Source organism: Schistocerca gregaria, chromosome 4, assembly GCF_023897955.1.
Source record: "Schistocerca gregaria isolate iqSchGreg1 chromosome 4, iqSchGreg1.2, whole genome shotgun sequence".
NCBI lineage: Eukaryota > Metazoa > Arthropoda > Insecta > Orthoptera > Acrididae > Schistocerca > Schistocerca gregaria.
In genome coordinates this window covers 561,275,672-561,299,024 of record NC_064923.1, presented here as the reverse complement: position 1 = coordinate 561,299,024, position 23,353 = coordinate 561,275,672, and the positions used below count along the sequence as shown (strand labels likewise).

Here is a 23,353-nt window from a genome sequence, read left to right as displayed (position 1 = left end):
CACATAGATTTAGCGACAATACGGGACAACAGCTTTACCGGCGCATTTAACTCGGACAGCACTGGCCGGACAGTTGGCACAGCTAGCCTACAGTGACGTGGCCAGCAGCAATTCACAGGTAAAAAGAGACGAGCAGAGGAGAAATACAGCTTCGAATTTCATTTAATTTTTAAACAGAATGAAATAATACACTACAGATTTCCCAAAGTACGCTCCTTAGACGACAAAACGAAAACTGCAACACATCATCGTATTTAGCTGACGTACTATTGAAAACAAGAATGAGGAAGAAAATTCCTGACTTAACCGCAGGGTAATTTTTCAGCATAAGCTGTGTAACGTAGAAGATTATTGAAGGATTTCACAAATACTTAAAAATTGAAGCCACTCAGGTTTTCCTTACAGTCAGTCGTCTGGTAATCTCTTAGCTCCTTCCTTATACAAATTCGAGAAATACATTTCACTTCTGGGAGTGTCACCTGCTGTCTTGATAACGAGCCTATGAACAACAGAATCCAGTAAGCCAACCAGGCAGAGCATTTTCTCTTTTTCTTTTATGAGGAGCCGTTCTATATCCCGTCAGCGTTCGGCAGTGACATGTGAAAAAGCTGCGTGCTTTAGTTCCAGTACGTCTGGTAACAGTCTTGTTACTTCTCAGGCCAAATCTCGCGACTTTGCTCCAAATCAGTTCTGTTGGGTTCATATTGTAACAAATGTAAAAATGCAGCATTTGTATGATGTGCTCGATGCTGTGAAAACAATTGTTTTTATGTTTCTACGATATTTAATTTTTGCCTTAAAATTAAATTCTTATCTTTTCTTAATTTAAACTACTTTCATGAACAGTCTTTCGTAACATCAATAATTAAGAATTTGTATTTGAAATGGAAACAGGAATATCGCGTTCAATAAGAAGTTAGAAACAAGAAGACGTGCATTATTCATAAAAATGATGATGAGTTTTATAATTTCGAGATGTAGGTATTTCAAATTGAAGGAGAAAAAAGAATGATACTAGAATGGTCATAACCAAAGCACAAATAACCTCTTCACATACCATTATGCTACCAACTACGCTACACGTTCGTTGTATGTTCATCAAGTGCGTTGTATACAAAACTTCAAACTCGATTATCTCCGTAAATTTATGAAAAATATTACGAACAGTTTATTTCTCGATACTTCTTAACTGTGTTAAACGCGCGTTTCACTACAGAACAGAAAGTGGCCTCAGCCATTTTCATACTACGCATTAACAGCGTGACAGTCTGAGCACAATGCTGCAGAAGCTGTGACTGTACACGATTTTTGAAATAAAAACTACGTAGCTAAAGCGTGATTAAGAAAAAGTTGATGGTTGTTAGTACATTAGAATATCTTAAAGTTTCATTTAACGTAACTTCGTAGTAAGAATTGTACTACATAAATAGGACCTACTTCCAAGAGCATAACGTCAACAGTGTACGTCTGATACAGCTTCTGACCAATCATTGCGTTTGTGTTTGTTTACATCAGGTTTATTCTTATGATGAACGGATTATGGCTGCTCAACTTTCTTCTTCTGGCGAATGGCGGCGGTTCCATTAGTTGCATGCCCTTCCATGTGAGTGATTCTGTCGACATTATTCCGGATAGCAGAAGATGTATTTGCAGCAATTGTTTGTAGTTGAAGTCGAGTAGTTCTCTTCGCATCCGCTGAATACGCTCCTTCAGAAGGCATTTGCTGGATCGCCTGTAGATGCTTCTTGCTTTCTCAGTGTCAATGTTAAATTTAAACTGCAGAAATTTAGGTGCAATGTCATGATCCGGACACCTCTTCAAGTAGATAAGATTGTTCAGAAGTTTCCCTTTCTTCTTCAGATTGCGGATGTTACTGTGTGATTCTTGTTCATACAGATTGCTAATATAATTGCGTAGGCTTCTGCAGCCAGAGTCAGTCTGGCCACGGAAGCCTATGTAATGAAATTATTTCCATATTAAATTTTTTTCCCATATAAATGAAAATCTTTCTGTAGAAGCTCAACAGTGTTAACAACTCCAAAGAGTTTTAAAAAATAAACGAGCTAGATGTAAATATTTTATATAACATTATTGGAAGCGAATATTTAAACGGTAGATATGGAGAGAAAATTTATATGGAACTTAATAATGAGTTTACGATTATTTCATCAGATAGATATTCAAAATTAATTACTGACTGGAACCTTTAAATTAGTTGAAGAAGAGTAAATGAAATTGAGCTATAAAGGAAAGAAGAAACTTAAAAATAAGAACAATGAGTTTCATTATTCTTATTCCACTTGGCGAAATTTTTCAAAATTTAATTTTAATTTTATAATCTTTAAATGGACAATACCAAACAGCTAATGCAGTGTGGTGATTGCCTGAATAAAAAGAATATTATTGAAGTTCATAAATATAAGTATCGAACAGATTATTATTCTAGTGTATGTAAACAATGTAAAAAATATTACCAGAAAATTAAACTCGTGAATGTGGTAAAGTTGTAAATAAGCCTTTAAAAAAAACATTTACATACAATGGTTCATAAGAATTTTATCGCTTCTGAAGAAAGAATTATGGAAACTGAAAACTCTTATTTAACAAATTAATTTATTTTTTCTTATGTGCACTTTGTGTGAGAAAAAATACGTTTTTGTAACAAATGGAAATGATAAGAAAAAATATTAAGTTCTCTTAATTTTCTAAGTAATTTAGTATAAAATAAGCTTTTTTTAAATGAACATAAGTGACTTAGATGTAAGAAATGGACTGTAATAGATTTATTTGGTAGGTTCTAGGAAAGTTTTTGTGAGTTGGTGAATGAATGAGTAAATTGAAGGAAAGAGCTTGCTTATAAAGACTGAGCTAGAACCTACAGAATTATTCTACTAACATAAAAACTGAAAAAAAATAAAAAAGAGTTGTAATATAACGTTCCAGAATAGAAAAAGAAAACCTATTAAAACAGTCAGTTTAAAGTAACAATATAGGAGGTTTCTTCACAGTATGGGTTTATGTGGTCTAAGCTGTGGGAGTCTCTTCACCCAGAAAAAAATAGTGCCCTCAAAGATGGTGAAAGAAGTTGACGTCCTTTGGAGGCTTACACTAGCATTTCTCTTGACTACTGAAAAAATAGTCTAACTAATATAAACTTTAATAATAATAATAATAATAATAATAATAATAATACACCAAAGCATTAGTGTATAATAATAATAATAATAATAATAATAATAATAATAATAATAATAATAATAATAATAATAATGATGATGATGATGATGATGCACTCATCATAATCATCATTTAAGACTGATTATGCCTTTGAGCGTTCAGTCTGGAGCATAGTCCCCCTTATAAAATTCCTCCATGATCCCCTATTCCGTGCTAACATTGGTGCCTCTTCTGATGTTAAGCCTATTACTTCAAAATCATTCTTAACCGAATCCAGGTACCTTCTCCTTGGTCTGCCCTGACTCCTCCTACCCTCTACTGCTGAACCCATGAGTCTCTTGGGTAATCTTGCTTCTCCCATGCATGTAACATGACCCCACCATCTAAGCCTATTCGCCCTGATTGCTACATCTATAGAGTTCATTCCCAGTTTTTCTTTGATTTCCTCATTGTGGACACCCTCCTGCCATTGTTCCCATCTACTAGTACCTGCAATAATCCTAGCTACTTTCATATCCGTAACCTCAACCTTATTGATAAGGTACCCTGAATCCACCCAGCTTTCGCTCCCATACAACAAAGTTGGTCGAAAGATTGAACGGTGCACAGATAACTTAGTCTTGATACTGACTTCCTTCTTGCAGAAGAGAGTAGATCGTAGCTTAGCGCTCACTGTATTAGCTTTGCTACACCTCGCTTCCAGTTGTTTCACTATGTTGCCATCCTGTGAGAATATGCATCCTAAGTACTTGAAACCGTCCACCTGTTCTAACTTAGTTCCTCCTATTTTGCACTCAATCCCTTTATATTTCTTTCCCACTGACATTACTTTCGTTTTGGAGATGCTAATCTTCATACCATAGTCCTTAAATTTCTGATCTAGCTCTGAAATATTACTTTGCAAACTTTCAATCGAATCTGCCATCACAACTAAGTCATCAGCATATGCAAGAATGCTTATTTTGTGTTCACCTATCTTAACCTCACCGAGCCAGTTTATTGTTTTCAACATATGATTCATATATAATATGAACAACAGTGGAGACAGGTTGCAGCCTTGTCTTACCCCTGAAACTACTCTGAACCATGAACTCAATTTACCGTCAACTCTAACTGCTGCCTCACTATCCATGTAAATACCTTTAATTGCTTGCAAAAGTTTGCCTCCTATTCCATAATCTCGTAGAACAGACAATAACTTCCTCCTAGGAACCCGGTCATATGCCTTTTCTAGATCTATAAAGCATAGATACAATTCCCTGCTCCATTCATAACACTTCTCCATTATTTGCCGTAAGCTGAAGATCTGGTCCTGACAACCTCTAAGAGGCCTAAACCCACACTGATTTTCATCCAATTGGTCCTCAACTAATACTCGCACTTTCCTTTCAACAATACCTGAGAAGATTTTACCCACAACGCTGATTAAAGAGATACCTCTATAGTTGTTACAATCATTTCTGTTTCCATGTTCAAAGATTGGTGTGGTTACTTCTGTTGTCCAGTCTGATGGAACCTGTCCCGATTCCTAGGTCATTTCAATTATCCTGTGTAGCCATTTAAGACCTGACATTCCATTGTATTTGATGAGTTCCGACTTAATTTGCCATTTTCACCACTTCCTCAAATGTGATCCTATTTCCATCCTCATTCGTATCCCATTGTACATCGAAATCTGAAATATTATTGATCTTATTTTCACCTACATTGAGCAACTCTTCAAAATATTCCCTCCATCAGGCCAAGGAATCCACAGGATTCACAAGCAGTTTTCCTGACCTGTCCAAAATACTTGTCATTTCCTTCTTACCTCCCTTTCGAAGACTGCTAATTACACTCCAAAATGGTTTTCCAGCAGCTTGACCCAAAGTCTCCAACCTGTTTCCAAAGTCTTCCCAAGATTTCTTCTTGGATGCTGTAATTATCTGCTCTGCTTTGTTTCTTTCTTCAACATAACTTTCTCTGTCTACCTGAGTTCTAGTAAGTAGCCTTCCTTTTCCTTTTACAGGCTGCCTTGACTGTATCATTCCACCAAGCTGTTTCCTTCATCCTACCTTTACCCACTACTGTTCCAAGACATTCTTTAGCCACTTCTAGTATTGTGACCCTTTACCTTGTCCATTCCTTTTCCAATGACTGTAATTGACTACATTCAAGTAACTGGTACCTTTCTGAGATCATTGTTATGTACTTGTGCCCGATTTCCTTATCCTGAAGTTTCTCCACTCTTATCCTCCTACTCAGTTTGGATTCCGTAGAAATACTGGAACACGTGATGCAATACTGACCTTACGACTTATCTTAGAAGAAAGATTAAGGAAGGTGAAACATACGTTTCTAGCATTTTTAGACTTAGAGAAAGCTTTTGACAATGTAGATTGGAATACTCTCTTTCAAATTCTAAAGGTGGCAGGGGTAAAATACAGGGAGCGAAAGGCTATTTACAATTTGTACAGAAACCAGAGGGCAGTTTTAAGAGTTGTGGGACATGAAAGGGAAGCAGTGGTTGGAAAGGGAGTGAGACATGGTTGTAGCCTCTCCCCGATGTTATTCAATCTGTATATTGAGCAAGCAGTAAAGCAAACAAAAGAAAAATTCGGAGTAGGTATTAAAATCCATGGAGAAGAAATAAAAACTTTGAGGTTCAGCGATGACATTGTAATTCTGTCAGAGACAGCAAAGGACTTGGAAGAGCAGTTGAACGGAATGGACAGTGTCTTGAAAGGAGGGTATAAGATGAACATCAACAAAAGCAAAACAAGGATAATGGAATGTAGTCAAATTAAGTCGGGTGATGCTGAGGGAATTAGATTAGGAAATGAGACACTTAAAGTAGTAAAGGAGTTTTGCTATTTAGGGAGCAAAATAACTGATGATGGTCGAAGTAGAGAGGATATAAAATGTAGATTGTCAAAGGCAAGGAAAGCATTTCTGAAGAAGAGAAATTTGTTAACATCGAGTATAGATTTAAGTGTCAGGAAGTCATTTCTGAAAGTATTTGTATGGAGTGTAGCCATGTATGGAAGTGAAACATGGACAATAAATAGTTTGGACAAGAAGAGAATAGAAGCTTTCGAAATGTGGTGCTACAGAAGAATGCTGAAGATTAGATGGGTAGATCACATAACTAATGAGGAGGTATTGAATAGGATTGGGGAGAAGAGAAGTTTGTGGCACAACTTGACGAGAAGAAGGGATCGGTTGGTAGGACATGTTCTGAGGCAGCAAGGAATCACCAATTTAGTATTGGAGGGCAGCGTGGAGGGTAAAAATCGTAGAGGGAGACCAAGAGATGAATACACTAAGCAGATTCAGAAGGATGTAGGTTGCAGTAGGTACTGGCAGATGAAGAGGCTTGCACAGGATAGAGTGGCATGGAGAGCTGCATCAAACCAGTCTGAGGACTGAAGACCACAACATCTACAGCAACAACAACAACAACAATCCTCCTACATATGGACTTGACCTCCTGCACTTTCAGCCTCACAATACCAATTTCGCTGCAGATTAAATAATGATCAGTGTCATCAAGAACCCCCTGAATTCACGTGTGTCCCTCACAGCTTTCCTGAATTCCTGATCTGTTATTATATAGTCAATGACAGATCTGGTTCCCCTGCCTTTCCAAGTATACCAGTGAATGTTCTTATGTTTAAAAAAGGAGTTTGTGATTACTAAGCCCATACTGACACAGAAATCCAAGAGTTGTTTCCAGTTCCTGTTGGCCTCCATATCCTCTCCAAATTTACCCACAATCTTTTCATACCCTTCTGTTCGATTTCCAAACCTGGCATTAAAATCACCAATGAGCAGAACACTGTCCTTGTCCTTTACTCTAACAACTACATCACTGAGTGCATCATAAAAACTATCTATCTTATCTTGATCTGTCCCTTCACAATGCAAATATACTGACACAATCCTAATTTTCTTGCTAGGCACTGTCAAATCTACCCACATCAGTCGTTCGTTTACATACCTTATTGCAACTACGCTGGGTTCCATTTCTTTCCTGATGTAAAGTCCTACACCCCATTGTGCTATTCCTGCTTTGACTCCTGACAGGTAGAGCTTGTATTCTCCCACTTCCTCTTCTTTGTAACCCCTTACCCGAATGTCACTAACAACTAAAACGTCCAGCCCCATCTTACTTGCAGCCTCTGCCAGCTCTACCTTCTTCCCAGAGTAGCCCCCATTGATATTAATAGTCCCCCATCTCGTTACCATTTGTTTTCCGAGTCGTATCTTAGGAGTCCCTGGTTTGTCAGTTAGAGATGGGACTTCGTCACCTCCAAAGGTCCGAGGCATTTTGCTCTGATTGTTGCCAGCATCGTATTTAAAGTACCAGGGAAGCAGATTGCTGGCCTTACTTGCCCCGAGTCCCATTGAATTTTACCCCTAACGGTTGAGGGACTAACCGGTGGATTTGGTAGTCTTTGCCGTACGAGCACAAAGGTGACCACAACTCAGAATATGTCCGAGATGCCCAGCTTTATTCCAGATTAACTGGTATCCCGACTGTCGGGACCACTTACTTGGCCACTCATACGTTGCCCGTGGTTTATAAACTAGGACATGGCTACAGGAACCCACACCATTAACCACTAAACTTAGAAAATCTCAATTAAATTCATACCTGTGTATGATTTAAACATGTGTGCCCTGTGTGCCTGCTAGTTCCAATGCAGTGTGGCATGGCGAGAGGGTTCACGATGACATCACAGTTTGCAGCCCACTTGTGCATGAGCCTTACTATCTATTCTGTTACCCATGGTACTCACATTCCAAGATCGGTTGGTTGTTTTGGGGAAGGAGACCAGACAGCGAGGTCATCGGTCTCATCGGATTAGGGAAGGACGGGGAAGGAAGTCGCCGTGCCCTTTGAAAGGAACCGTCCCGGCATTTGCCTGGAGCAATTTAGGGAAATCACGGAAAACCTAAATCAGGATAGGCGGACGCGGGATTGAACCGTCGTTCTCCCGAATGCGAGTCCAGTGTCCAACCACTGCTCCACCTCGCTCGGTTCACATTCCAAGAGTTGAATTGTTTAAAGAAACGTAATAATTGTTAGCACTAACTTAAGGACCCATTGAGAATGTCGATTTGTCCCCCTGTGAGAGGAGATGAGATGGTGTTTACAAGATTCTTCCAGGCCCCAAATGCTAGAAACTTTTATTATTTGAGTATTACAAAGAGGCCACCTTTTTATCAGTTGACTTTCCTCTGGTACAACAATCGACTGGGTCGCGTCTGAATAGGCCGAATTGTCGTAAGCAAAGCCACCCTACCAATCAAATACTGGAGCAGGATCACGTGACTTGTGACACACACACACACACACACACACACACACACACACACACAGCCATAGGTGCCATGGTCCGCTCTCCTTCCCTGTTCTGAGTCGACACTAAAAATGGCTTGGTTTCTTTTCCTGGGCATTTTTCCTTCTTCTGCAATATGGTTGTGGGATTACTAGAGTTATATTGTCCTCTGGTAATCCTCTCCACGAATCTCAATGAAAAAATAAACCGATACTACTTCTTTTTGATCAGTAATGTCGTCAGCCATATCTAGTATTCGACAACTAATAACGTTGTCTGGAAACGGCATCTTTGGTAGGTGCTTGGAAGCTAACTCACCTGTCATAGTAGACGCAGTGTCGAAAGCAGCTAGTAAAATAAGGTATCCCTCTATGGCGTGCGGTTTATTGCTCTTTGTTACACGGTAGGCAATTTTTTAAGATGAAAGAAGAGCCTTTGTAGGAGTTGTTGTTTGTTTAGCTAAAGTTTATTTTCCTGTCATCTTTTTAATTTATGGAAAGTGTTCTTGTGGTTTGCTTACCCAACTACCGTGAAGTGACCTCAAATATCCTTTCGTTTTGTTATGAGGCGTGCTTTCAATAGCTAAAACTGTGAAACAAATAAAATACCGCGGTCGTTCTTTACATCCGTACTCCTGCATACTCCCAATACCAAGAATACAATCCAGTAGCAACTTCTCTACTACAAGGAACGGGCATCTTATTTCGACATTTCTCATCTTCATCTCCAATTGGGTTTGTACTTTGACATTTGGAAAGCGTGCTCCTACAGCTCCAATGATTTTACAGTTTTGTACCGGTAAAATTGGTACCTTCCTCTTCTTAACTATTCTCCTAAAAAGATCGCCTGAGATGACATTGGCGGAAGCGGCGGTATCTAGTATTACATTCGTTGGATTCTCCTTTATTTCGAGAAATACCTCCGATACAGGAACACTCGATCTTTCATTCTGACACTTTGTTAAATCTTTCGTCAACTCTTCAGTTAATAGCTCACCGTCATTTATCGTAACACTTGCACTTTTACTGACTCGCCCCTAACAGATCCCCTGACCGCTCCACAGGGGCACGATGTGGTCACGATTAATTTGACTGATTTGTATTACGATTGCTATTTGGTTCGTCAATTATTTCAGTAACGATCGGTTGTTGTGGTGAGTCGTGATTCCATTCTGTCTGTTGAGGTGAATTTGGTGGGTATTGCCTCGATTGGTTCGTGTAGTTATTATTATTATTCTGTGGCTGTTGGTAGAACTGTCTTGCGTTCCCATACATAGGATTAAATCGATTAAAATTTCTGTTGTTCCTGAAACTGCCTCTCGCGGCACTGTTATTGAAATTTCCATAATAATAATAATAATTGTTGTTTCCATTTAATCAGTTTCTATGTCTTCGCGGATAAGATGGTTGGTCGTGATTATTATTACTGTTACTATTATTGCCATTTCCGTTCCTGGTGTAGCTCGGATTTGCTTCAATCGGTCTTATTTGATGGAACATTTATTCATAATGGTTTCAACGTTGTCTGACGAAGATAGTGTAGTGGCATAACTACAATAGCGCTATCTGTGTCTACCTTTTAATAGGGAACATTCACAGCCAGAAGAATGTGTGGTGCAAACATGGGAAGCAAGCAGGTAACCATGTGATGGAGACATATTAGTGCTTTCTATAGCCAACTAAGAGAGCTTGAAAGGGGTCAAATTGTGGTTTTCCGAATAGCAGGGTGGTCCTTTCGGAAAACTGCCACACAAGCTGGAAGTGCTATGTCAGTTGAGCAGCGACGCTGGTATCAATGGTAGAATAGAAACGGTACGTTCCCAGACAAGGGTTCTTATTCAAAGTATTAGATACTCATTCTCCACTACAAGTCCTAGAAGTTTGTAATGGAAATTTCCGAAGACCCTGTATAGCCGAAAGGAGCAAGCTTACTCGAATCTAATATCAATGTGATCAAGGTGGATGTGGCATATTTTCCAAAGCGCTCACAATTGTTTCCGTGTTTTCTTTTACGATTAAGTGAATTGTAATGAGCACTCCAGCAAGTCTCTCATAATGTTTTCAAACTTTTTCCATTTTTTTTCTTTTTATACAAGTAATTTCCATCTATATGTAGATGACGAGAAGAATGAATATAACCTCTCTACAGTTCCAAAACAGGTGACGCTAAAAGGAAACACATGAGAATGCATGAATTACAGACAGATTTAAGAAATAGTTAGCACAGGGTCTGAACAGAGCTTTTGGACTGACTTCTCAAATTTTTCGTTGTACTCCTCCATGTACATCTGACATTTTGCGACATTGTCATAATCTCGAGTCCTGCACAACGTAATATCCAGCCTACCTTTTTCCAGCTACTGTTGAATAATTAATTTCGGCATATACATTGTAGATGACTTGTGTTAACCTTGAGATCTACAGTCGGTACAAACAGTTGCTTAAATCTACTCATCTAGATGGATTTTCGTATTCATAAAATAAAGTGTGTAATAATCATTTATAGCGTCTGAGAAAATAATTTTTAGAACGCAATACTTTAGTCATAAAATTAAAAAATCACTCGTACGTTCTTCACCGCACTTTAGCGTGTATTATTGAATTGCACTTATACACTGAGGTGGCGAAGGTCATGGGATACCTCCTAAAATCGTGTCGGACCTGCTTTTACCCAGCGTAGCGCAGCTACTCGATGTAGCATGGACTCAACAAATTCTTGGAAATCCTCTGCAGAAATACTTAGCCATGCTGCCTCTATAGCTGTCCATAACTGTAAAAGTGTTGCCTTTGCAAGATTTTGTGCATTAACTGAATTCTCAGCTATGTCCCATAAATGTTTGATGGGATTCACGTGGGGTGATCTGGGTGGCCAAAAAATTCGCTAGAATTGTCCAGAATGTTCTTCAGATCAATCGCTAACAATTGTCGTCCTGTGAGATGGTACATTGTCATCGATAAGAATTCCATTGTTGTTTGGAAACTTGTCTTCCATGAATCGACTGCTACGGTCGCAGGTTCGAATCCTGCCTCAGGCATGGATGTGTATGATGTCCTTAGGTTAAGATGGTAGGTGAAATTAGATTATTAAATAGAATTATATCTTGATCTTCTTTTAGATTTTTTGCTTTAATTTTTTTATCTTTAAGTCCCATGGTGCTCAGAGCCATCTTCCATGAATCACTGTAAATGGCCTCCAAGTAACCAACATCTGGAGGACCAAGTACATTCCGTGTCAACACTGCCCACACCATTATAGAGCCACCACCAGCTTGCACAGTGTCTTGTTGAAAATTTGATCCATGGCTCCGTGGGGTCTGTGCCACACTCGAACCCTACCATCAGCTCTTACAAAGTGATATGGGGCCACGTTTTACCAGTCTTCTAGAATGCAACCAATATGTAACGATCCTAGGAGAGGTGCTGCAGGCGGCTTCGGGCTATTAGCAAAGCCAATTGTGACTGTCGTCTGCTACCATGGCCCATTAACGTCAAATTTTACCACAATGTACTAACGGACACGTTCATCGTACGTCCCATATCGATTTTTGCTGTTATTTCACGCAGTGTTGCTTGTGGGTTAGCACTGACAACTCTACGCAAACGCCGCTGCTCTTGGTCGTCAAGTGAAGGCTGTTGGCCACTGGGTTGTGGTGAGAAGTTATGCCTGAAATTTAATATTGTCGGCACTCTCTTGACACAGTGGATTTTGGAATATCGAATTCCATAAAGATTTCCGAAATGGAACGTCCCATACCTCTAGCTCCAACTGCAATTCCGCGTTCAAAGTCAGTTAATTCCTGTCGTGAGACCATAATCACGTCGGAAACCTTTTAACAGGAATCATCTGAGTCCAAATAACAGCTCCCGCAATTCACTGCCCTTTTATGCCGTGTACTCTATACTGCTGCCATCTGTATACATGCGTATCGTTAGCCCACGACTTTCGTCACCTCAGGGTACTACGCCTGAGTAGGCGGCATACAATCAAAAGAACGTTTCATGTAGAATAACTAAGTCAAGCAGACAACTGAATATAATTGTACAGTTGTTAAGTTTCATGCAGCACTTTACAAAAAATCTGAAAATTCTGAAGACATCCAGAGACAAATGCCACGACCTAATAAAAGGTAAGCAGGTACCTGTGTTTATATTTTACATATATGTTGTTGTGGTCTTCAGTCCTGAGACTGGTTTGATGCAGCTATCCATGCTACTCTATCCTGTGCAAGCTTCTTCATCTCCCAGTACTTAATGCAACCTACATCCTTCTGAATCTGCTTAGTGTATTCATCTCTTGGTCTCCCTCTACGATTTTTACCTTCCACGCTGCCCTCCAATGCTAAATTTGTGATCCCTTGATGCCTCAAAACATGTCCTACCAACCGGTCCCTTCTTTTTGTCAAGTTGTGCCACAAACTCCTCTTCTCCCCAATTCTATTCAGTACCTCCTCATTAGTTATGTGATCTACCCATCTAATCTTCAGCATTCTTCTGTAGCACCACATTTCGAAAGCTTCTATTCTCTTCTTGTCCAAACTATTTATTGTCCATGTTTCACTTCCATACATGGCTACACTCCATACAAATACTTTCAGAAATGACTTCCTGACACTTAAATCTATACTCGATGTTAACAAATTTCTCTTCTTCAGAAATGCTTTCCTTGCCTTTGACAATCTACATTTTATATCCTCTCTACTTCGACCATCATCAGTTATTTTACTCCCTAAATAGCAAAACTCCTTTACTACTTTAAGTGTCTCATTTCCTAATCTAATTCCCTCAGCATCACCCGGTTTAATTTGACTACATTCTATTATCCTCGTTTTGCTTTTGTTGATGTTCATCTTATACCCTCCTTTCAAGACACTGTCCATTCCGTTCAACTGCTCTTCCAAGTCCTTTGCTGTCTCTGAGAGAATTACAATGTCATCGCTGAACCTCAAAGTTTTTATTTCTTCTCCATGAATTTTAGTACCTACTCCGAATTTTTCTTTTGTTTCCTTTACTGCGTGCTCAATATACAGATTGAATAACATCGGGGAGAGGCTGCAACCCTGTCTCACTCCCTTCTCAACCACTGCTTCCCTTTCATGCCCCTCGACTCTTATAAGTGCCATCTGGTTTCTGTACAAATTGTAAATAGCCTTACGCTCCCTGTATTTCATCCCTGCCACCTTCAGAATTTGAAAGAGAGTATTCCACTTAACATTGTCAACAGCTTTCTCTAAGTCTACAAATGCTATAAATGTAGGTTTGTCTTTTCTTAATCTTTCTTCTGAGATAAGTCATAAGGTTATATTGCCTCACGTGTTCCAACATTTCTACGGAATCCAATCTGATCTGCTCAGAGGTCTGCATTTACCAGTTTTTCCATTCGTCTGTGAAGAATTTGCGTTAGTATTTTGCAGCCGTGACTTATTAAACTGATAGTTTGGTAATTTTCACATCTGTCAACACCTGCTTTCTTTGGGATTGGAATTATTATATTCTTCTTGAAGTCTGATGGTATTTCGCCTGTCTCATACATCTTGCTCACCAGATGGTAGAGTTTTGTCAGGACTGGCATACATATGGGGTCTCTATGTCCAAACTTCCTCCTATTTACTGAACATATTTTACGCTCGTTTGTGGTTCGATCAAAAATGGTGTGATGCTGGAGGGCCCGCAGGACCGTAAACCCAGGTTGTGCCGCCCTCCAGTCCCCTCTTAGCCCGGCTCTATGTCGAGCAAATACAGGAACAATGTAACAAGGTACCAGTTTTGAGGCTGTATGGTGTCGAAACGAGATGGTCCCGTATTAAATGTTTGTACGGAGTTCCATATCTGTTTTGGTGGTCATAAGGATTGTGCTAACATCCAGAGGTCAGATATAAGGTTGTACTGCTACACAGGTTTTTCGATTCACTGTTGGTACAGTTTTTCTCTTCATAAACGAGCAATATCCGTCCATATGAACGAGGACGCGTTGAAAAGTAATGTCTCCGAATTTTTAATGCGAAAACTCTTAAAGCCTTTTAAATAAAACAAACGTTATTAACATTCCACATATTTATTCTTCATTTCTACATACTTATTTCTCAACATAGTCATCCTGGCGAAGAGCACATTTCTGCCAACGAGAGACCAGTTTGTTAATACAGTCAATGTAGAAAGTTTGACTTTGTTGACGGAGCCCCAATCTCACCTCTTCTTGCAACACTTCGTCTCTAAAGAGATATCCTCAAAGGCATTCTTCCAGTTTTGGAAAGAGATGAAACTCGGATGGAGCCTATTGGGGCTGTAAGGAGTACGATCAATGACATTGAACTCAAGGCGTTGGATTTTTGCAAATGTCGTAGCCCTCGTGTGTGGTACGGCATTGTCATGCTGACGGAGAGGGAATTCCATGTAACTCTTCGAATTCGAAACTAGATTACGGCACGCTATTTCTCACGCACCGACATTGTTACGTTACATACTACCATGTTACATTTTACAATTCTGAGCCCACTAGCGCCAGAGCACCGTAAATATGTAGACATAAGGAATAAAGGTGAAGAATAGTAATAAATATTGTTCTGTGTAAAAAGCCGGAAGACGTTTTACATAAAAAATTCGGAGGAATAACCTTTCAGCACGCTCTGGCACTTGCTGTAGTGGAAGAAAGTCTCACAGTTGAAATCTATAGACAGGCCACTGAAGTCTCCAGCTATGCATTACGGCTGGGATTTACAGGGGTAAGGAATTGCAGTCTGTTAATCGCCACCAAGCAATGTTCCAGGCTCTTGCAAAATTCATTCTCAAGGATGGCACCGACTAATCACAGAGCACTTGAAACGACTCAAGGAGAGACTAACTTGTTATTGCGTCTTTGTGTGCCAGAGAGGGGTAAAACCATCTACTATTCTGTATGAAGGAAATAAATGAAAGCATTAAAAGTGGGATTAAAATTCACTGTAAATGGTTGTAAACAACAAGAATCGCTGATGAGACTGGTATTTTTTGCGAAAGTGAAGAAGAACTGCATAACCGTCTCAGTGGAATGAATACTCATGTGAGCACACAATGAAGATTTTCAATAAACTATAGAAGCACTAAATAAGCAGTAGAAATGACATTTGCAGTAAGCTTAACACAAAAACTGGATGGAGTGCAGGAATTTTGCTACTTTTGTATATAATGCAAAACGAACGAATAAAAGAGGAGATAAGAAGCATACTAGCACAGACAAACAGGGAATTCTATTTGTACGACATATGCATTAATCTGAGACGAAGTTCTGAGAACATAGCCTGGGCAGCTAACATCTTCTAGAAGAAGATCTAGGAAAACCGAACTTGGAGCCTGTTTCGGCAGTCAGACAGAGGTATCAATCCAATATCGGTTTGAAATAGAAAACTGCAACATATTGATTAGTAACAAGTGTACACAGAGGAAATTGAAAGTAAAATATCGCAACTATTTCGTTACTCATGACAAAAGTAACGTGAGACCACCCCTTCTCCCCGAATTATCTGCCGCTCCCCTTTTATTCCGTCCCACCACCCTTTCACAGATTCTGGATGTACTCTTGTCTAAAGCACAGCGTTGTGTGGAAGGGAATGATGGACTGCAAGAAATCCGCAAAAGAAAAGAAGCACTTAAGATGTTTTAAAAGAGATGTTGATAATTAAGTGGATTATACAATAAGAAACACGTGCTGCTCCCCATAATCTACATGGTGAGATATGAGTGGACAATGTTGATGAAAAGAGCGGACAGAATGACAACACATGTTGGGAGATGAATAAATAGCTTCCATGGTATTAGAAAGAGGTTTAGAAGGCAATAATGGTAGAGGAACACAGAGAGTGAAATGTATGGAACAATTAATTGAGAAAGTTGTGTGTGAGGAGTAGAGATTTCCACAGGAAGTGAGATCGTGGCAGGCAGCATCGAACGTCAGAAGGCTGATGAATGATAAAAAACTCTTTAAAAACTTTTATGAGTATGTTACTTTTTAATTTCCTCTAAAGAAGACCAGCTAAGAGCAACAACTGAAACAGTTTGGAAATGTCCAGTGGATCTTGAAAGATCGTCTGTCACAGTCTATGAATGAGATTGGGTTTTGTTTCCTGGACGAGGTTTCTGTTAATGTCACCTGTCCTGCAATATTCTATGTATCTTTCTTTCTTCGTTCTAACAATACAGAACATATTTTATTCGTCCATAATCAGGTGGTGACAAAAGGTAGTGTACAATGGGTACAGAAAGAGGGACAGTTCAAGAACTTCTTTCCAAACAAGCGATGTATCATTTGTTACCGCCCCCTTATTCAGACACTGGATGCCATTCTTTGGACTCTGCGTAAGACCTTAAAAATAAGTCTTGTAAGGTGTCTATTGTGTTAGAACTAATCTAATCCTTCCCTATGAACCTTGGACCTTGCCAATGGCTTGGAGGCTTGCATGCCTCAGCGATACAGATAGTCGTAGGTACAACCACAATGGAGGGATATATGTTGAGAGGCCAGACAAGCTTGTGATTCCTGAAAAGGAAGTGGTTGGCAGGGGCAACAGTCTGGATGATTGACTGTTACGGCCTTTTAACATAAACTAAAATGGCCTTGCTGTGCTGGTGTTGTGAATAGTTGAAAGCAAGGTAGAACAGTTCCAGATTCTGATTTTTGGGTGTGGACTACTCAGGAGGATGTCGTCATCAGGAGAAACAAACCTGGCGCTCTATGGATTGTAGTGTGGAATGTTGAGCCCTTAATCAGGTTGTAGGTTAGAAAATTTAAAAAAGGTAATAGATATAGTTTGATATTGTAGAAATTAGTGAAGTTTGGTCGTAGATAGAAATTCTGGTCAGATAAATACAGGGTTATAAAACGAGAATCAAATAGGGGTAATGCAGGAGTACATTTAATAATGAACAGATGATGAAGCTACTGAAGAAAATTGTGATCAGATAATAGAAATTATTCATATAGTAAGGGAAACTAAAACCAATTAGTGATAGGTCACTGGAATTCGACAGTATAAGAAGAAAGAGCAGGAAAAATTGTAGGTGAATGTGGAGCAGGGAGGGGGGGGGGGGAGGAGGGGGAGGGGGAGGAGGGGGAGGGGGGGAGGCGTGAAAGGAGAAAACTATCAGGTAGAATTTTGCACACAGCACAATTTAATTATCACTAAATCCTGGTATAAGAATCATGAAAGAAGGCTGTACATGTGGAAGACACCTGGAGATACCAGATGGTTTCAGATTGATTAATTAATGGTAAGACAAAGATTTAGGAATCAGATTTTATACTGTAAGACATTTCCAGTGGCAGATGTGGGCTATGACCACAATTTACTCGCTATGAACAGTAAATTAAAGCTGAAGAAATTGCAAAAAGGAACTTAAGGAGATGGTATCTCGATAAGTTGAAAGAACCAGAGGTTGTTGAGAGTTTCAGAGGGACCATTGGGCTACGATTGTCAAGAGCAGGGGAAAGGAATACGGTAGAAGACAGATGGATAGCTTTGAGACACGGAATAGTGAAGGCAAGAGGGTGTCAAGGAGGTAAAAAGACAAGGCCAAGTAGAAATTCTTGGGTAACACAGGAGTAGGGTTGCTATATCTAGCTGGGACCTCTCGGGGCACTCTGAGATGGAGGGGCAGAAATGAAGGAAAAATTGTATGTAATGTAATTAACTTTTATTTGGAATACAACTACATGGAACTTGTTGCTGTGGAAGTAGTTTATACACCATATTTTTAGAAAGATTTCACCTTTTTCAGCAAGTCTTTTTTCCCTTTTACGTATTTATAAAACTCCATGCAAGTCAGCTTGTAGTTAGACTAGCACTGTAAGATTGATTCCACAGTCCCTGGCAGCAGTCGATTTCTTTCATCAGTCCTGAGCCGTAACTTATCTCTGGAGCGGTTGGTGTGGCAGTTCTTTCTTGTGGCCGCTCTTTGCCACGGTGCACCTATTTAGGTGAACACAGAACGATTTGAAGGGGGTCGGCACAGCAGCGAGACGCGGTGGAAGTTACAGACTAATCCCGTCAGTCGTGGTCATTGCAGTACTGGTCGTGCCATGGGCGATGGTGCGCCATGCAAGGCTGGAGTTTATTATGGAAGTAACACTCGTGAGTGGATGACGTGGTGGAGACTTCACGCTACCACTGGAACTGGGGCCTTGCTACGTCTGGAGGGGAGTGATGCCGTGCAGATGCCTGAATATAACTGTCTGCATCCTACCACCATGCCAAGACCTGCTTCGGCCACATTCAGCAGTTTTAATTCTGGTGGGTAAACTGTTTACTCATCCAGGGTCATTCTTGTACGATTAACGGTTGGGTGGCCCTTTACGACTTTCGCATTGAGCTGTGGTACTTCAAATGTGTCGTCGTGTTTTCCTCACCATGTAGGTGCCGTTTTGCTTACAATTACTACCTGCGTCGATTATGTAATTTACTGGGTCTACATTATGAAAGCAGTGCAAATTGTTCAAACTGTTACATTGTTTGGAGTAGTTGTATTGAATAGCAGCGTGTGTAGTCTTCATTGTGAGTTACTGTTGCCATACTTGATTACATACTGGTTACTTCTGCTCAACTCTGTGTGCAAGCAGCTCAAATTATGGAATGCTGTTTTAGTTGTAATTCTACGTCTACATCTACATCGATATTCTTCAAATCATATTTGTCTGGCAGAGGGTTCATCGAACCACCTTCACAATCTCTATTATTCCAATCCCGTACAGTGTACGGAAAGAATGAACACCTATATCTTTCCGTACGAGCTCTGCTTTCCCTTATTTCATCTTGGTGATCATTCCTCCCTATGTAGGTCGGTGTCAACAAAATATTTTCGCATTTGGAGGAGAAAGTTGGTGATTGGAATTTTCGTGAGAAAATTCCATCGCAACGAAAACGCCTTTCTTTTAATGATGTGCAGTCCAAATCCTGTATCATTTCTGTGACACTCTCTCCCATACTTCGCGATAATACAAAAAGGTGCTGCCTTTCTTTGAACTTTTTCGATGTACTCCATAAGTCCTATCTGGTAAGGATCCCACACTGCGCAGCAGTATTCTAAAAGAGGACGGACAAGCGTAGTGTAGGCAGTTTCCTTTGTAGATCTGTTACATTTTCTAAGTGTCCTCCCAATGAAACGCAGTCTTTGGACAGCCTTCCCCACAACGTGTTTTATGTGTTCCTTCCAATTTAAGTTGTTCGTAATTGTAATACCTAGGTATTAAGTTGAATTTACAACTTTTAGATTAGACTGATTTATCGTGTAACCGAAGTTTAACGAGTCCCTTTTAGCACTCATGTGGATGACCTCACACTTTTCGTTATTTAGGGCCAACTGCCACTTTTCACACCATTCAGATATCTTTCCTAAATCGTTTTGTAGTTTATTTTGGTCTTCTGATGAGTTTATTAGACGATGAATGACAGCGTAATCTGCAAACAACCAAAGACAGCTGCTCAGATTGTCTCCAAAATCGTTAATATAGATAAGGAACAGCGAAGGGCCTATAACACTACCTTGAGGAACGTCAGAAATCACTTCTGTTTTACTCGATGACTTTCCGTCAGTTACTACGAACTGTGACCTCTCTGACAGGAAAACACAAACCCACTCACATAACTGAGACTATATTCCATAAGCACGTAATTTCACTACGAGCCGCTTGTGTGGTACAGTGTCAAAAGCCTTCCAGAAATACGGAATCGATCTGAAATCCCTTGTCAATAGCACAAAACACTTCATGTGAATAAAGAGCTAGTTGTGTTTCACACGAACGAAGTTTTCTTATCCCATGTTGACTATTTGTCAATAGACCGTTTCCTTCGAGGTAATTCATAATGTTCTAACGCAATACTTGTTCTAAAATCCTGCTGCACATCAACGTTAAAGATATGGCCCTGTAATTTAATGGATTACGTCTACTATCTTTCTTGAATATTGGTGTGACCTGTGCAACTTTCCAGTCTTTGGGTACGGATCTTTCGTCGAGCGAGCGGTTGTGTATGATTGTTAAGTATGGAGCTAATGCATTAGCATACTCTGAAAAGAACCTAGTTGGTATATACTGTCTGGACCAGAAGACTTGTTTTTATTAAGTGATTTAAGTTGCTTCACTACTCCGAGGATATTTACTTCTACGTTACTCATATTGGCAGCTGTTCTCGATTCGAATTTTGGAATATTTACTACGTCTTCCTTTGTGAAGGCATTTCGGAAGGCTGTGTTTAGTAACTCTGCTTTCGTAGTACTGTCTTCGATAGTATCTCCATTGCTGTCGTGCAGAGAAGGCATTGTTTGTTTCTTGCCACTAACATACTTCACATACGACCAGAATCTCTTCGGATTTTCTGCCAGGTTTCGAGACAAAGTTTCGTTGTGGAAACTGTTATAGGCATCTCGCATTGAAGTCCGGGCTAAATTCTGAGCTTCTGTAAAAGATCGCCAATCTCGGGGATTTTGCGGCTGCTTAAATTTGGTACGTTTGTTTCGTTGTTTCTGCAACAGTGTTCTAACCCGTTTTGTGTACCAAGGAGGATCAGCTCTGTCGTTCGTTATTTTATTTGGTATAAATCTCTCAACTGCTGCCGATAGTATTTATTTGAATTTAAGCCACATCTTGTCTACGCTTATATTATTAATTTGGAATGAGTTAGATTGTCTCTCAGGAAGGCGTCATGTGAAATTTTATCTGCTTATTTGAATAGATATATTTTTCACTTATTTTTCGAGGATTTGGGGATTACAGTATTCAGTCTCGCTAAGACAACCCTGTGTTCACTAATCCCTGAATCGGTTTTGATGCTCGTTATTAACTCAGGATTATTTGTTGTAAGAGATCAAGTGTGTTTTCACAACCGTTTACTATTCGTGTGGGCTTATGAACAAACTGCTCGAATAATTTTCAGAGAATGCGTTTAGCACAATTTCGGATGATATTTTATGCGTACCTCCGCAATTAAACATGTATTTTTGCCATCATATCGTGGGTAAATTAAAGTCAACTCCAACTATTATCGTATGAGTCGGTTACGTGATTGAAATCAGACTCAGTCAAGTTTTCTGTGAAGCTTTCAGCAACTGTATCATCTGAATTGGGAGGTCAGTAAAAAGATCCAATTATTATTTTATTCCGGTTGCCAACAATGACCTCTGTCCATACTAACTCACAGGAAGTATCTACTTCAATTTCGCGGCAAGTTAAATTACTTCTGACAGCAACAAATACCCCACTGCCAACCATGTTTAGCCTATCCTTTCGGAACATTGTTAGGTTCTTCGCAAAAATTTCGGCTGAGCTTAGCCTCACGAAACCAGAAGGAATCTCTTCTGATCCAAAGTGACACACATCATTGGTACCGACGTGAGCCACCACCTGCAGTTGGCTGCACCCTGTGCTCTTCATGGCATCCGGGAGGACCCTTTCCACATCTGAAATGACTCCACCCAGTATGAACACGGAGTGCACATTGAATTTCTTACCCCTCCTTGTCGGCCATGTCCCTAAGTGACCCTATAACGTGCCTAACGTTGGAGCTCCCAACTACCAATAATCCCACCCTCTGCAATTGCCCAGATCTTCCGGGCTGAGTGGTTTCCTCTGAAACAGGACAGGTGACAGCATCAGGCTCAGCGACAGTGTCAGCCACAGACAGCACCTGGAACCTGTTTGTCAGACAAACCAGGGAGGCCATACGTGCAGCCTCCTGGGAAGTCTTTCGCAGTTTGCTTCACCCCGGGGCGACCTCCCACTCGACCACAGGTGAGGGGTTAGCCTCAGCTTGTAACCGTCACAGTACAATGGTATGATTCCCCTTAAAAGTAATCACAGTACCTTAAACTGAAATTTGTCTAGCACTGAAAATACCTCACCAAAGCAATTCAATGATAATGTAGTTCAAAGACAATAAATCATAATACTCGTCGGTACACCACCTACAATATCTCTATTCGTTCTAGTAATATCTCTTTTACTGGTGATCAGCACTATGGTCCCCAAGTAGCTCATCTGTTAAACTTGTGCCATGGTTGTGCCTTAGTAGAAGTGTATTTGTGTACTGTTTTACATTCAGTGCAGCCGCGTAGGGTAGCCGCACAGTTTGAGGCGCCTTGCCACAGTTCGCGTGGCCTCCCCCCCCCCCTCTCCCCCCATCGGAGGTTTGAGTTCTCCCTCGGGTATGTGTGTGCGTGCGTGTGTGTGTTGTCCTTTGCGTAAGTTAGTTTAAGTTAGATTAAGTAGTGTGTGAGCCTTGGGACCGATAATATCAGCAGTTTGGTCCCATAAGAACTTACTACAAACTTCCAAATTTTTTCATTCGGTGAGTGAAATATGCCTGTTATTGTATCATTGTCCCTCACCCATTCCTCGCTCGTTACATGGGGTGAGTTGTGAACTTATTCAGTTTGTCGAATGTGTGGTACTTGGAGTGACTTCACTCGCCACCTCCACAATATTTACAGTCGGATATTCTGTGTTCCAGTCACCGTTTTGTCTTGGTGTTGCTTAGTTGACCATGATTCATTAAATTACTGTTTTGCTGCGAAACACTCGGTGGTGGTTGCCAATGACTTTGGTGGTTATTAAATTATGAAAAACCACCATATCCATCATTGTTTCCGTGATGCTGTGGTTGCGGATTGTTTTTGTATGGTGAGTTTTGTGTTTTGTCTAGACTGTAATTGTGAATATTTCCGCGTCGATAGTTGTTATTATTACATGCTTCTCGTATTTTGTTTGGATTGCCTACATTTGAATTTGTGCTATTGTTATTATTGTACACAGATGTGGTTGCATGTTTTGCTATGCCATGCAGTTGACATTATTCTGCGTGTATGAATTAGGTTGGATAAGCTGGTCTGTTATTC

The 23,353-nt window shown here is 40.1% G+C and overlaps 1 long non-coding RNA gene across 1 annotated transcript in view; it reads left to right on the top strand.

Moving 5' to 3' along the window:
- The first annotated feature begins 1,521 nt into the window (after positions 1-1,521).
- The window catches only part of LOC126267948 (uncharacterized), a 94,394-nt gene continuing 72,562 nt past the window's right edge, over positions 1,522-23,353 (top strand). Inside the window, exon 1 of the long non-coding RNA XR_007549052.1 lies at positions 1,522-1,603. This is a non-coding gene — a long non-coding RNA (uncharacterized LOC126267948). The remainder of the gene's footprint in view (positions 1,604-23,353) is intronic.